The sequence below is a fragment of the Strix uralensis genome, chromosome 1 (assembly GCF_047716275.1).
Source record: "Strix uralensis isolate ZFMK-TIS-50842 chromosome 1, bStrUra1, whole genome shotgun sequence".
Lineage (NCBI taxonomy): Eukaryota > Metazoa > Chordata > Aves > Strigiformes > Strigidae > Strix > Strix uralensis.
The window spans coordinates 120,576,552-120,593,635 of NC_133972.1; the positions used below are offsets into that span (position 1 = coordinate 120,576,552).

The window sequence follows — 17,084 nt, forward strand, 5'->3', positions numbered from 1 at the left end:
ATAAATCTGTTTTCTTTTTGCTTCCACGCGCAGACCTTTGCTTCACTTTGCTTACATTAAAACTGCTTTTGTTTTACCCACAAGGGTTGGGGTTTTTTCCTGTCTTATTTTCTTTCCCCTTTTTGCCCTGTTGAGAAAAAAGGGGTGAAGGGGGGGAAGTGATAGAGCGACTTGGTGGGTACCTGGCATTTAGCCAAGGTCAGACCACCACAGCACTAAATCTTAAAGAGAATTTCATAAATAATATAAATAATAAAAACAATGCTAATTCCCTAAACTAATAAAAGGAAGAATCAGTAGGACATGATCACAAAAATTAAATATCAAAAGGATTAATAACGTGGCTGAGCAAATTAATTGAAAATTGCAAATGAACTCTTGCAGAATACTTTAGCCTTTTCTTTCTTTCTTTCTTTCTTTCTTTCTTTCTTTCTTTCTTTCTTTCTTTCTTTCTTTCTTTCTTTCTTTCTTTCTTTCTTTCTTTCTTCGGAAGTTCACTATCAAGTGTTAGACTTTTGGTATAAATGATGTGAAGTTTCTTATCCTTTTCAGGTGTTTTTGTAGAACTCAACTTTATTCTTAGAGCAGCAGATATCTGTCTCTCTTCTGTATGTTTCATATCACTAGACCCTTTCTCCTGCTTTTTTACCATCACTAGGTACTCTGTTCCATTTGCTTCATCCATTTATGCATGATTTTGGATTTGGAAGGAGTGATAAATGCTGTCTCCCCTTTATCATTCAGCTCTTAAGTCATTCTGACAGCAGAAACTGCTGTTCCAGTTAGAGCAGGTTCATTAGGTCATCAGAAAGTGCTAGCAGGAGCACCTTTCCACCTCCAACCTTACTTCACTAAATGCTGCAGCATCAAATGATCCAATTCATGAATTGGTCTAAGACAGCATCCACCAGAGCTTGTAATAACACATAGAAGTATTCTGTCACGGTGGATGTTGAAATTATTACCTCTCATTTGCAATTCAATGAAACTGTCATTTTTCCTTGCAGTTCTGCTTCTTTTCCACCATATGTTCTCCTTAATATAAGCAGTTGGCCAGCGCTTTTAGTATCATTCATTCACCTCATCTCTTGCTTCTGTCACTTGCCGTGAAGCAGGCTTTCCACAGCTCCAGGCTACTGTTTGCTACCTGTAACTGCTTTCCAGTTCTATTTTTCCTGATGAAAGATGTTCACCAGCAATGTAGTCTTGTTTCTTCACCATTGTGCAGTTCATATTTTTTTGTTACATGTGTACAATTTGCAGCTGTAGTTGAATGTTACATAAATAATGTGATTAATTAGCACTTATTACTGCTTTACGTTTCCTAAGTACTGCAAAAACTAGCTAATCAAGCAGTTAATAAACTAATTAAGCAAATACAACACACAGTTACAGGAGCTGTATTCTCTCTTTGTCCTTGTACAATCATCTTGCATACTGGTACACTGGGAGGTCTATAATCAAAATTATGTATAAAAAGTTCTCATGATTGGGTGATTTCTTCAATTTTCTCACAGTAAAATATAGCTGAAAATCAGCGCTTGTGTAGTTAGATATAATAAACCTGATTACACTGTGTGGGATTTTTCAAAAGCTTTTTACTTCAACCTATGTTCCCATTCAAATCAACAGCAATATTGGCAGCCAATGTGAGCAGAGGTAGGCCAGCAGCAAACTCCAGTGACTAAGGTACCACCTTCATGACTCCCTAAGATTGTCTTGATGTGTATTACTTATCAGCACAAAATAAAGAGAAAAATCTTTTTAGGGTCAATCTGGCAGTATTGTCTGTTACTTTGTTTCCAAAAAAAAAAAAAAAAAAAAGTGTAACTTATAATTAATAAAGATAAGCTAATACGTATACTGTAATTTTTCATTTGCTTCTGTGTACACCAGGAACTTACATATGACCACTTGCCATGATTTATGATAGTGACATATGAGGTTGTTTCATAGACTTATGAATCAGCTCTACTGACAAGGTAGTTTGAACTTGCCTACGTCTTTTGTTCTCAACTTGTTGATGTGGAAAAATACATGGTTTACCCTGTTTTTTTTAAAAAAAAGGCAATTCTCTGCTAACAAAAGCAATGTTTAATCATGCAGGACTTAAGACATGAACTCTGCTGTGCCTTGACTACCTAAGATGGTTTCGTTTGGTGGGAATTCACGCAAGAGTAAACCTTCTTCATTTTACCACCCAGAGTAGCATGATGGAAAGAAAATGAATTTTCTGTTAACAGCTGTTTTTCCACATCCAGTGTAGTATCCAGAGCCCTGTTTGGCAGGTGGGAAGGCTTGAGTTTAAGTACAACCAATGGATGATGACTGAACAAAAAAAATTGCCCACTGTATGGGAAAACCACTACCTAGCCAGATGTTTTAACCATGACAATTTGCAGGGATAGTCTCTGTCATATATCCACAGTGATGTTTTGCTTTGTCTCCAGAGCAAGTGTGAAATGACATGGACCTGGTGAAAGAAAAGAAATAGGACATTCTTTCACCAGGAAATGTTAAAGAGAAATAACTGTTCTCTTAAATATTTTGAAAGATGGTCTGTTACATTGATTTGTGTTAGGAGAAATGTAACCTTTATGAAAATTGTGACTAGATTATCAAAGCATTCCCCTGTTCGCAGATTCCGGATTGTGCTGCACAAGTAGACTTCTTTATTATACAGCATATTTTCAACCAACTGTGTAATCAAAAATTTCTCACTGCAACAGCTGGATGCAGTTTTTTAACATGTTCAGTATCAAAAACTTAACAAATGCCTCATGATTGCTATTTAGGCTGAAAACAGATTTTTGGCATTTCAAAGCAAAGGGAATTTCAATGATTGCAGGAGTAGGACTTCATACAATACAAACATGAGTTGGACATATTTAAAATTCACATGCAGATTCTAGATGTACTTTGAAGCTGTCTACTTTTCACTGTATAGTGTGAAAAACAATACACCTTGGATTTTGTTTCCAATTTGTTACTGCCCATCACACTGTTTTGAGGAAGAGAGGGATGAAAACTTATAGTAGTTTAAAACCACAATAATTCTGCAGTACTACTGACATATTGCTCTATACATGTTCCCAGAAGTGAGAGTGAACTGATGCAATGTAAAAGCTTTATGAGGAATGTGGAGACCAGTATAACTTGGGAAGGAGCATTAGACATTTGTGGAAATGTCATCTGAGGTACACCGGTTTTTAAAAATTGGAAAAGTTGTGTTAGAAGCACTTCTATGATATACAGGTATTTTAGGCAGAACTTGCATAAGATATGCAACAGTATGTGAAAGAAAAAAATTGTTGTTGTTTTTTATAACATTTAACTTGACTCTGCAGGTATGATGTAGAGACTTCCACCACATATGTGGTATGAATGAATACATTTATATATATATATACATATCAAATGGTAAGGGGAGATGGACTGGACAGTCTCTGTACAGTGCTTCACACTGAAATTATTTTATATAAAATAATTGTGGGCTAAATTTTTTCTTTCCTGTTTCCTTCCTTAGGAGCAAGTGGCAGGCTGACTGACCTTGGCTGTTAATGTGCTCTACAAATTTCATGAGACTGTTTTATGTATTTTCTTCTGTTGATCATGCCATTAACACAGTTGAAACTGGGATGATATTGCATGCATACCAGCTGCCTAGTTGCTAGGTCAAGACACCACTCACATTTCATTGACCTTTTTGCATGGCAGCCGTGAATGCTGTTTGGGTTAGCTGCTTGGCTCTTCCTCAGTCAGTGCAAGGCGAAAGTTTCACCTCGCTGGAAGTACTTGTGTCTACCAGACACAAGCGAGGCAGGGTGAGGAGTTATCGACAGGAGTAATGCACCAGTTGTTGGGAGAGAGCATGACCATAGGTGTTGCCTGTGGCCTTTCTTTGCTTGCTCTCTCGCTTGTTGCACTCAGATTTTTTGCTTTCTCTCATCTCTTTAGGACAGTTGTTAGTTTTGTAGTTTGTAACTATTCCTGTTTAAAATACATAGACTTCTCAGGGTGGTGGTGGATACAGAAGATTATGGGTTTATGATTTTTTAAAAATTTGCCTCAGTTTTAGTTTTCTGCCTGCTTTTGACCCAAGTCCTTCATGCACCATGAAAAATCTCACAGTGGGGCAGTCTTGGGTGAGGAGCTGTGGAAGCCTCTCCTTATTGCAAAACAGATTTGGAAATATTAAGGCTTTATATAACTGATTCTTTCACTTACAATGGAGAGCAAATTAAAACCATTTACCTCCAACTAGAAGAGATTGCAAAACTTCCCACTGGTGCTGAGGCAGGAACATTTCATAGAGAATATTTTATTCCTTCTGTGGATTGGTGTTGAGGGAAAGCCTATGCTTGGGATTTTTCCTTTATGTCCTGTGCAGACTTATAACTCAGTTTGAAAGTAATTAATATTTATGAGGTTGGGCTGAGAATAATACAACTGCTGTGAGACAGTGAAGTGTCTGTCATTCACACGGTGCTATATAGTGGTATAAATACATACTTAAGTTTGAATGAATTAAATGGTATTTAATCCTTTCTCTGTGAGCTTGTAAACAGATACCAGTGCATATCAGCACTAGTGTACATTGTTGGCAAGTGACATGTGCTGTCAGCGTAATTCTAGACACGTTTCCTTTCTTGCATGGTACTTATCTGAAGTTATCAGTGATTCAGAATTTTAAACTTTTTCCCATTGCTGTGCTAGCTACTGAAATCAGAAGGTTTTCTCAAGGGATGAATTGTTTCCTCTTTGGATGCAGAAACAAGGGAATGTGAAATCTAGTGATTGTCTAGTGACTTCCTAAAGCAGCATAATTAAACTCACACTTTGCAGAGCCCTTTAATCAGCACTGATTTTAATCCTTTATCATTAAATAGCTTCAGGTTGCCTTCTTTTCAGTTTAGAGTAAAGTATAGTCAAAAGACTACGTCCGTCTAATTGGTAGCAAATGCAATCAGGCTAAAAGTGCTCATCTTCTCTGCCCACCTTCCCCAGCAGGATGATGGAAGATACGAGCAGCTTATTATTGGTAACTTGGTGCTCCAGCTGTCTAGGGGAAAATAAGCAGTTTGCTCTGACTACAGACAAAATCTTAGTGTGTTATTATTACTGTAGATCAGGAGCTGAGCTGTAGACATTGAAGTATTGCATTAATATTTGCTCTGCTTGGATTAGCTGAATTGGCAGTGTATTTAAGTAGGGACTTGGGCTTTCTTATTATTTACTTAATTATATTTGTAATTTACTGTGGCTCAGTACTCAGCGTGATTTTTAATTGTCTGAGAGAGACTGTTAATTTTACAAATGAGGTGGAATAAGTGTGTGTAATATTGCAATCTTGGCTTTATAGGAAGAAGGTTGTTTTGTGCTCATTGCTAAGCTTTATGGTATTCCCATTACTACTACACTGATATGGTTCTAATTAAATTTTTAGAAGTTCATTTGCCAGTGGTTACTAGGTAGTCCTCTTTTCTGTAATTATTGCTATTTTGCTATAATTCAGGTAGCAAATATATGAGGTTCCTGCCTAGTGCTTAAAAAGTAAAAAAATTATTGATGGTAGTGGCTTGATATGCACTAAATCATGTTCTGAAAGAGGCCTCTTCTGAACATCTGAGGTTATCTGCCATTTGCCACCTTAGGTACCTTCATTGAAAGGGTGCACTGTATATAAAGCCCGTCTAAGTACATACTTGTAATGGAACAGATTTGGGCTGTTAAAGTAGGTTGGTATCCTGATATTGCTTACAGAAAAATGGATAGTCATGCACTTTCACTAGGAATTACTTTTACTTAATAAAAATACAGAAATACGAGAAGTAGGAAAACAAAACATGGGAAAGGAAAAAATCAGGTAAAAATTTGATCCATCCCCTTTACAATATATCTTTGTTAACTAAAAATGGCATATGATAGCAGAACCCCAGGAATGTAAAGATGCATCATATAGAAGAGAAATCAAGTGGCTTACTATGTAACAAAACACTGGAAGACCTGCCCTTCATTTTTGCACTGAAATTTAGTTTAATGATAATGGTCGCACTGTGAATTTTGTGTTGTGCACAGGAGTGGTACAGACATGATTAGAGTTTATTTCATAGAATTACAGAATTGCAGAATAATTTACATAAAAAGAATTATAGGTGGTCATCTAGTAGAAGCCCCTGCTCAAGCAGGGCTAATGTCAGAATTGCATCAAGTTCCTGAGTATCTTGTTCAACTGAGTGTTCAATCTCCCCGATGGAGATGCCACAGCCTCCCTGAGCACCTGTTCCAGGTTATTCTTTGTTCCTGTACTTCACTGCACTTGTTCCAGCTGTCTTTCTGAACAAATCTAGCTAGAACCACACAGTGAAGGTTAAGTTACTATTTGTCACCTAGAAGCTGTTTTTGGAGACTCTGCTTTTTGTAAATCATCTGCCATATAATACCTGGGTAATTTGAGTCACTGTTGTGTGCTAAAACTTAGCCAGAACCTGGGGGGGTTAAGATAAGTCTGATTCCTGCTATGGTGGCAAATGCGGGCTATGAAGCAGTTTCAGATCAGTCTGTTGAGTAAAAAGTCAATTCGTAATGTCCTCTTATTTCATGAAAAAGCAACAGTCTAAAACTAATCAAAAGGGATCAAGTACCCTACAGTTTGTACTTCTGTACTTCAGTTAAACGTCATTCAAAGTGTTGTAAACATATCAGTCTAAAACTCAATATTTTTTCTTATCCAAGTGAATTCTGTCAGCTAAGAGAAACCCATCTGAGCCCAGCTTCAGCAAGGTTCTCAAGCAAATTTTCAAACATGGGAGTTTCAGTGGGTTCAGAGAAGTCCTTACAAGTGAAGGCTCTGCATAAAGACCTGCCCAACTTGATCCTTTAGAGATTTATCTTTGAAAGCTCCCTGAGGAGATCTTATATGGAAAAATCAATCCAGTTTACTTGTGATAATTAAATATACTCTGTCAATTTTATACTCTTAAAGAAAATCCGAAATGGTTATGATGTAGTTAATATTGTAATCAAATTAAAGGCTCTCTCAAAAGAGATCCTGTCAACTGGAAATATATGCCTTTCTGAAATGATTTAAAAGTAATTTCTGATTCTGTACCTCTCTCTTGATCCCACTGCCAATCTGATGGGTTTACCATCACATTTTCCTGCTTTAAACGTATTTTTCTCCCACTTCTGACACAAAAACCTGCACAACCAAGGAAGAAACATTGTTTAAAGACCAACTGTACAGAAAGAACAGGAAAGTTAGTTTTAGACTTAAGAAGAAATACAACAAAAGATGGTTATATACCTCAGGGGAGAGGCAGACCCTCAATGCCAGCTATACACAAAGTGCTGCCGTTGGAGTACTAACAGAATGTGTTTCTATTCTGGCATTAATTTCAGAGACTCTGAACCAGTGTCAGAATTTAGTTTGTCTTGGAAAGGGGTCTCACAATAATTAAAAAGACAGTAACAAAAGGCAGACTGCAGCCTTTATCAATTTGACTGCCTATGAGGTTAAGGAATTCCCAGAAATAAACTTGTCTTGTGTATAGAGGCTGTTCTTGTCCTCTTAGTGGTTCTTTGGAAGAACTTCAATCCAAAGCTTGATGCTTGAGTAAGATGTGCATGCCATTTCCAAAGGAGTTCATTTCAGAAAGTTTTCTAGCTTATGGGAAGTGGGACATCAGACTCTGACCCTGTTAGTCTCTTCTGGCTTTATAAACACGAGTTTGTAATATATGCATGTTGTTTTTACTCTGAAAGGTTTTGCTTTTTGTGACAACTAGTGCTCAATAGTTAACTGGTCTGTGTAAAAGTGTTTCTTTGAGTGAACATCAAGAGAGTAAAATAACAGGAGTTTTCAGCACATAAAAAAGTTGTTGTACTGATCGTACTTCAGTATAGTCTGAGGCTAGTATCAAAACGCACTTAGCCATACATTTTTTCTCTCACTATGCTTCTCAGTAAAAGTTTGATTGGAGCTGTTAACTGCATTTACAAGAAAAAATGTTTGCGCTTATTGTGGCTTGTACTTACAAATTGTTCACGTTAAAAAAAAAAATAATAAAATAGGCTAGACCTTTAAGTGATGGGAAACAGAACTTGAAATAGTGAGATGACTCATAGAGCTCAAATATAGAGCACAGAGGAAAATCATTTATTTCTGTTAGTCTCAGTAAGTAGTACTGGAGAACTAAGAAGGGAAAAACATATATATCATTTTCCATACCAGAGAAAGAAAATGGCTTGGAATGAAGTATTTGCAGTTTATATGATTTTTAAAAATTATATATTTAAATGTGCAGTGATTTGCCATTGCAGTTTTGTCCGCCACCCATTGAATTCTGGTAGGGACACATTGTGTATACAGCTGGGTGGTTGGTCAGGTTTTCTCACTGTTCTCCTCTGCTTTTCTAGACAGAGGCAGCAGGACTCCATCATGCTTATGTAGTGTCAGAAACGGTTGTAGAAGGTTGAGACTGGGGGATAGGTGAGCTTGTGGAGAGTGAGTAGATTTACTGAGGCAATCACATGTAACTTGTCTTTATATCTTTCTGTAAAAGAACCAACAAACTCTTCATGCATTGTGCAGGGAGAGTAAAACATGGGAGATGACACCACAAATGCAGCATTATACAATCTAAATATTCTTTTTTTGTGCTTTTTACTTGCAAGGAGGAGAGTGTGGTACCACGTGAAAATTTTGCCATGGACCATTCATATATTGCTGTGTAGCTGCTTGCATGTTAATAATTTTATCTTGTTTCAGGCTAATAGTTTTAACTGCTACACTTTGTGTTTCAGAACAGTCAAGCATCAAATATTGGAGCTGACATCTGAATTAAGGAGTGTGCAAAAAATCTCTTCCCTCTTTAACTATTGAAACAAAATAAAATGGAAAACTGACTAAAGGAGGTGAGTCCTTTCTTCTTACTCTCTGATCATTCTCCTTGATCTGTCTCTGCATCACTTTTATTCATTTTTCTCCAGATTTACTTGTAAAAGTCAGGAAGCCAAATGATTGCAAATTCTGAACTGCTTTAATGGAAATAAAGGTAGCCTGATAGCTTGCTATTTTGGCTTAGAAAATTATATATATGATAACCCATCTTTGTACTTATCTAGGTCTGCAGGCAGCATTAATATCAGGTGTCTTTGAACATTGTGGTGAATGATTTTCATGAGTCTGACATGAACATAAAAAAGTAGCATATAATCTTAAATGTTGAGTAGAGGCCCATAGGGCTCGATGTGCCATAGCTGTAGAGTGAGTGTAGAGAGTATGAGAGGAAAGGATTAATTTGACCTGGAGGAGTGTAATGAAAGAGAGAGATCAGAGCCAAAAATGAAGTACAGAAGACAGCGTGGGGGATTGGTTGCAGCATCTTGAAAGCAACATTGAAACGGCCTGTAGAAGCTCTGGTAGGGGAAGAACTTCCTTTTCCACAGTTTCCACAGCTTTTTTTTTTTTTTTTTTTTTTTACACCAAGAGCTGCAAAAAAACAGGACCTTATTGATCTGGTAGACATGGTGAAGATAAGCCAAACTCTAGCAACTCTAGCCTCTTGAACACAAATTGAATAGCAGTGAAATGTCTAAAGTATGAGTATTTCACACAGCTATTCATAATGAGACAAATTAAAATCAACATTTCCATATCCTGTTTCTTTATTGCCACATGACAGACTTAAACATACATGCGCTAGGAACAGGGAGAATATTTTTAATTTATATTTCTTTTTAAAGTGATGGTTATGCTGCTTATGATTTTTAAAGTAACTCTTAGAACTATGCTATGTTCAACTGTTTACAGTTCAGTAACAAGCAATTCAGTTATAATGTTAAATTAATAAATTACTTATATAATTGGTTATGGGAATATCAGGATTTATACCATACTTAGCTTTTAAAATTCCCTAAGTGGAGTATAATTTTAAGATACTGAATGAAATATTTTGCATCTCTGGAATACCCCAGAGTGATATTTACTCATTGTTTTTCCTTTACATAAAAAATTTCAATGGATACCTCACTTAAAATTTAATTTCTTACAATTAGAGTGTTATCTAATTATCCAGCAGTAACAATTGCTTTGTATTTTAGTAAACTTACTATAAGAGAAGAAAATATCCATGCTGCTGCAACATTTCCATAGCCATAAAACTCTATACATGATGATTTATTATATATAATATATATGTATATATGATTCTGTATGTTATATATGTAGCATACATGTATGTAGTTATACATTACAAGTATATATTTCTAAGGCACATATATGTTAGGAAAAAGTGGTGCATTTTCTCTGCAGAATAGGACTTGGAACTAGTGTATTTTCTGACAATGTAAACAAATTAGGTCAGTTCAGCTACCTTTGCCTCAGTTTGGCCTTCTGTAAAAATCTAAGACTTCATTGAAATGGTGATATAATGTTGGCAGTGATGTGATTTTCCCAAGTAAAAGTTGGGTTTTTAACTTGGGAATTTGTTTTTTGCAGTAATACGTTTACTTATCACTTACAATCTTTATATCAGTTACTATGCATTTTCATACACACACCAAAAAAATCTATCTCCTTAGTTCCCTGTGGTTTGGGTAAAATTACTATCTCCAGCATTCCCAGTGTTCAGTTTCTTACAGCTTTGCTGAACTTTGACTGGTTTATGCACCTGATTTGGGCATGTGTCTTTTCAAAGGGTCAAGGAAGTTAAGAACGATGCAGTAAGAACATTATTAAGGCTGCGCACACACCTCTGTGGAAATTAGGAAATGTCAAAATACATGTTGTCACTTCACACACGTCATGACAGATGCTTTCCAAAAACAATCTCACGTATCATTTTCTGCATTAGTTTTACTTGAAATTCACCTGAGTATTGGTAGTTTCCTCTTTTGATAATTAAGAAGTAAACGTGACTTCATTACATTAGTAAATTTGATGCTTCTTATGACATTTTGTAGAGTCCACCTATTTAGTTGATCCACCGAGTTTTGGGTAGGGCATTTAAGATTTTGGAGAGGGTATTTGTAGGTACATACAGACACACACACTTCTAATATAGCAATGCTCTGCTTACTCACAAGAAGCAAAGGCACAACTGCTTGAAGGGTGGCATAGAGACTTTTCACTGAGTGTTGGGAGGAGGTGTAATGACTTCTTTCAATATAGAGAGTCATATTGGAGAATGCAGAAGGGAGTGATTTTTATTGTAAATACACTGGTTTGTTGGAGAATTAACTGACTGCTCATAAAAATGTAAAGCTGAGAGAAATACTGGGGGACACAGCATCATGAATGTGACTATTAACACTGTTAGAACTACATAAAAAATACCATTCATTTTAGAATAATCTGAATGGACAAAATGACAGAAACTAATTACTCCCTTGAGGAGATAGATGGTTCTCAGAAGAAACACCAGTTTCTGTGAGGCTTCCTATCACTTTATTGCCCATCTGTAAAGGGGACTTTTTGCTTCGTGCAAAAGGACGTGTGGTAGGAGCATAAGAAATCTCATAACAAAGGAATACAAAAGAAAACATTATGTCAGTGAGGAAGGTATTTTGACAAGTGATACTATTTATTAGAAAGAACAGAGTGAGGTCCATTTATTTTCATAAGGAATATATCATCAACGTATGTTACTCTATTGTGAATTTTGTTCAAGAGAGATGCAGATGGAACTTAAATATGCCATTACATCAAGACATGTTTATCAGAAGGGAGAAGATGACTAGGCTTTGAAAAAGTAGATAAGGAGAATCTGTATGAAATGTTAGGGACGCAGAAGAAATTGAACTTTAATGAGGCCAAACAAAAGAAATATAATTAATCCTCTACAGGGAAAATGTATGAAAGAAATTTAATCTTAAGGTCTTCCTGTCTTATTGGGAGATAGGATAGTGGATGCTTTGTATGATCTAATTATGCAGCAGTCTCAGGCTCTTCAAAATACTGTTCCTTAGGGAAAAAGGACACAAGACATAGAGAACAAATTACCAGTTAAAAGATATGATGATCTTTGATGCAGTACAAGAGGAAGTGTAAGGTATTTTATTAATATTGCTGTTGTGAAGGTAACAGCTGTAATGAGAAAAATTAGAAGTATTGCCTCAGGTAAAGTACGCTGAGAAGGCACAAAAGCTTAGATGAGGCAAAGGTAGTATAATCAAATATAAAGAAAAACCACCTTTTGGGTGCTAATTGAAAACAGATCATAACTTGCTTGGGGGTTTTTAAAGAAAAATTTAGACAAGACTTTTTATTATAGCTTGAATGGTAATTCCCTGATTGGATATACAAAGCCTATGAATCGGAGAAAAGAAACTTAAATGACAAGGAGATAGACAGGTGAATTGTCTTGTCTATTAGATAAAACAGGAAAGTTCAAATGAAAAGACATTTCATATATTCTACTTCCTTCTCTACTTATGGGAAAACCAAACATCAAAATAAAAGATACTGTTTTAAGCAACAGTATGTAGGCAACAAGAGAGACCTGATGAGATGTAAAGAGCCAAATGCATTTTTACATCCTGCGGCAAGTTGGAAGGCCAGGGAATATCCATAATGTTTTGGGATGAGCTGAATACTGAAATTACTTCTGGACACTCCTTAGATTTGAGTGCCATAGTGACAACAATGAAAAATAGTGACAACTCTGAAAAATCATGATCTGTGCAGACATAAGGGAAAATGGAGTTAAAGTATATAGGTAGATAAAATATCAAAAACTGCGGACAGAGAGGTGCTAAGATATAGAGTAAAATATTGTATCAAAAGTTTTATTTCTACTGAGAAATAAGGATACAATCATTAATAACTAGAAACTAGAGAGGCTTATCTTTGAGTAATAAAAATTGTGATGAATTTGCTTACACAAGTTAAATATGTAACTAGGGGAAAAAAGAGCAAAATAAAGAGGAAGTTTGTTTTACTATATACCTAAGGCCATCATTTTTTCTGCATCAGTCTGAATAAAATTTCACTTTATCACATCTAGCAGAAATAGATAACAATTCCTCACAGCTATAATCATTTTTGTATCAAAATTTATTTCAGAAATGCACCTTTGATCTCCTGCCTTTTGACAGTTGGTGTCATCCAGATATTTATTGACTGAATTCTAGAAGGTGTGGTCCTTCCTCTGTCATCTAGATTGATTTTATTTTTTTTTGTGGAAGGTGGGAAATTGGTAGAGGAAATTGCCTTAGAGTGCTGGAAGGCTCTGTTTTCTACAGCTGACCTTAACTTCTGTAGAAATAGAGAAATTTTGTAACCTTGAGATCAATTATTTTATTACATCGTCTTTAAAGCATGACTACATTACATCTGCAGTATTTGATCAGAGAGTAGTAAAGAAATGTGTCTATTTATGCTTTTATATAAACTATGTCAGGGTATCAAACCAGAATGTTTGATTTAAGTTTTAAATCATTATTGTTTCTTTTAAATAATTACTTAATTTTTATTTCATTTTATTTAAGTAAGAAAGTAAACAGGTTGGTAAACTCAGAGAAACAAGCTCAGGAAAAGAGAGGGAAAGTAACTTCAAGACAGGGTTGACTGCTTCCCAGCCCACCTCCCATTGCCTTGATAAGTATGAGGTTGTAGAAGATAGGTAAGGAGGTGAGGTTAAATATTTAAGCATCTAGTCCTTTGTTATTTATTACACCTTTTCTTACTACTTTATATTGATCCTACGGACTGCTAAATGATCCTTTAATTTTAAAATGCCTTTCCTTGTGACTTTCTTTTGCAGTGAAGGTCACAGCCAAAATACACCTGCTTGTGAGAGCATGACTGTTGAGTGGCAGCTCTAAGGCCAAGGGAACATAGTAGTAGAGATAGGTAACAGTCTTGTAAGGTCTCTCAAGCCTCAGAAGAGGTCATCTCTAGCTTGAAATACCAGAATTATTCAACCTTTTTATGCTTTTCTGTACTCTTCTTTAGGCATCTCCTTCCACCGTTGTTTGTGACAGTAGCTCAGTGGGCCTTCGAATTCACCCAGCATGCCTATTTTTGTAAGTGCACACTATTGAAAGTAAGAAGCCTGTAAGCCTGAGAAGCTTGCATGATGGGTCATGGTGGGTCAACAGTAGTTACACCATTGATTCTGAGAAAAGGAATATTTCTTGTATTCCCATCATTCTCTTCCAGTAAAAGATTTCAAATTGAGCACAGTGGGGAATCCTATTTACTCCCATGGTATAAAATCATATCCCTGAAATAATTCACCTGTCGTAGAAACAAACTGATCTATGGAACTGGCACTGGTTTTAGGCTGCTGATGCAGTGAGAGATGTCTGTCTTAGGTTTGCATTGCGCATCATAAGCAAACAATGGCACAGTGATAAATATCTCACCACCTCCTAATGGCTCCATGGAATCAGGGGCTCCACATGTATCCTCACACCGGAAAGAGTATAGGAAGCACATCTGTCCTTATATGGTCTGTCCTTATATTTTTATATTATTATAGCAACTAAAGCAATAACATCATAAAAACTCTGATTCAGATAATCTTCTTAGTTCAGTGTTGCAGGGATGGAACCTGCACTGTGCAAAATAAAAAGATAAATTTGTTCTTTCTGAATAATGAAAGTCTGGCCAAGGTGCATTAATAGCCTCTTCCAACTCATTGGGTAGCACAAAATGTTGCTCTTCTGAAAGCCTTATTTTATATGAAACTCTCTCTTCCATACAGTTATTATTTTAAACTGTTTCTGCAATCTGTTTTATTTTTATTGTACAGTGTTTATTTATCTTTTGTTTTGTTGCCCTTTCCTGCCAGCTCTTTTAGCTTCTTTCTACCTGCTCCAGGCACAGTTTAAAAAGCTGGCTAGTGATCTGGGGAAGGGGCAGGATAGCAGTGGGTCACAGTAGGGACATGACAAAGAATTCTGGTATTCAAGATGCAGTGACTATGTTCTCAAGACCAAAGAAAAAAAAAACAAGGAAAACGATTTATCAAAGTATCATTTATCAGGAACAAAATGTATAATCATTTATATTATTGAAGATTTCTGAATTGCCTTTGCTCTTAAAGCATTAATTTATCTGAGCACATTGATGAAGTTTAAGTAGGCTAGAAATTTCCTGCAAATACTCGTCTTATTCTATTTATTTTAAAAGTGGGAAGAAATATTTCAGTGTTACAAAATCAGCACAATGAAATAATTCACACTAGGTTTTATGAGCTAGCTAGGAATTTCTTTCAATAACTGAAATTCAGGTCTTGTAAATCCTGGAAATCAGGGCAATTTCAAGGAGTGGAAGAAAATATAAAATCATCAAAAGTGAAGTCAGGAAACAGTTCAAAAACTGGTGAAATGATAGATAGTGAGGAGCGTGAGTTGCTTAAATGTTTTGGGTGAGTTTGTAAAGTATCATTCTGTATATCGATATAAGAATAATAGGTATATTATATACACATTACATTTAATATATTATATATTATTGTAATTATATCTTGTATGTTATAATAATATATAATTGTATATTAGAACATATTTGTTGATATAGATATAGACAAATATTATGGTTAAGAATTAGGCAGTACAAGAATAAAGGAGTACAAAATGGGGATGTGATCCCATAAATCAAAATTCTAAAAGGTTGTTGAGGGCATGGTATGTTACCAGCTGTAACAGGATTCTGCAATTGACAGGTTAATTCACTACTCAGGCTTACAAATACAAGAGGGTCACCTTTCTATTTCAAATATGGCCACTCTGGGACATACTTCATTAAGGTACTCACGTTTGAAAAACTTGTTGAAAACTGGAGATACTTTGGGAGAAGCCACGAGATTGGATCAAATGAGAAGAAAAACAATGGTTTAGTGTTTGGGGGGAGCAGTTGGAAAATTATTTTCTCACTATGGAAGGCAACAAAATACTGAACTTCTGAGATTCACAAGTGATAACAAAAAAGATCCAGTATGTGGAAGTTAAAACTAGAAATGGAAGTGAAGGCCATATTTTTAAGCATTTTAAACACCAGTGTTGTGGATTCTTGTAACTTAAAAGATTTCATTTGGAATTAAGGCTAGGATTGCTGAAACAATTTAGGGAATTAGATGCTCAGACATCCTTGAAATGTACTCATCAAATTCACAAAGATCTCTTGGGTTCCTCTAGAAATGCAGCAAAGCTAAAAGCAGTATGCTGCTTTTGATTCAGAAAATGGGGCTTGATCGAAGGCACTGTGAAGTAGGATGAGATGGTCTCTGATCCATTACACAGCAGGTTAGACTGTACTGCCCCAGTGACCTCTTTTGTTCAGAGTCAGTGGGTTTATTTGAACGTGAGAATAGCTAAAAAAACGTTCTGACCTCATAGGAGCTACTTGAGATTGTTGTTGAAGTTACACCCCATCTGTTTAATAAGATGACTGTGATTCACTCGTGTTACAGTAGTAGGATGCTATTCCACCTCCATTCTTCTGCTGCTGGTAGGAAAAAGACTGGAAGACCAGACCTGTGTATGTAGATGGCACGGAGCAGATGAGCAACAGCTTTGTTTGTGAGGCTTTCAGTAGCTGATTTGATTGCCAAAGCAGAAATGGTCAGTCATGTTTCAGGACTTCCTCTGTGATCTGAATGTGTTGACCAGAGGAGGTCCTGAAATGTGACTAGATAAATATATTAACTAAGCATTTATTGGTTTTCTATAATATTGTCTATATAAAGAATTCCTTCAAGACCATTGTCTCTCACCAGGAAAACTTTGATCTTAAATGAGTGAGTCTGGTTGGCTCGATTTTACCTCCATGAGAGTTACATTGTATTAGAGGCTACACAGACGTATTAAACATCCAGTCACGCACCAGTACAAGCAGTAATTTTGCTGTCACTGGACACTGCAGCCCTTACCATAGAAATGATGTATTTTCTTTCTTTTTTACACTTCACTGCCTAGGCTCTGCATGGCTAAAAGCCACCCATCCTGTAAATCAGATCTGTAATCAGTACAAGTACTATTTGCAAGCCAATTTCCTAGTATTACTTTTCAGAGATATGCATCTGAAATAGGATGGTCACAGAGAACAAAGTAAAGCTCACCTGTGGTTGAGGAAG

General features: G+C 36.1%; 1 protein-coding gene across 3 annotated transcripts in view; it reads left to right on the top strand.

Moving 5' to 3' along the window:
- DLGAP1 (DLG associated protein 1) overlaps window positions 1-17,084 on the top strand; it is a 428,529-nt gene that overhangs the window by 154,170 nt on the left and 257,275 nt on the right. For all 3 annotated transcript variants that reach the window (XM_074878768.1, XM_074878753.1, XM_074878762.1), the window contains one exon: window positions 8,806-8,916. The gene's annotated coding sequence lies outside the window, so the exon portion shown is untranslated. The remainder of the gene's footprint in view (window positions 1-8,805; window positions 8,917-17,084) is intronic.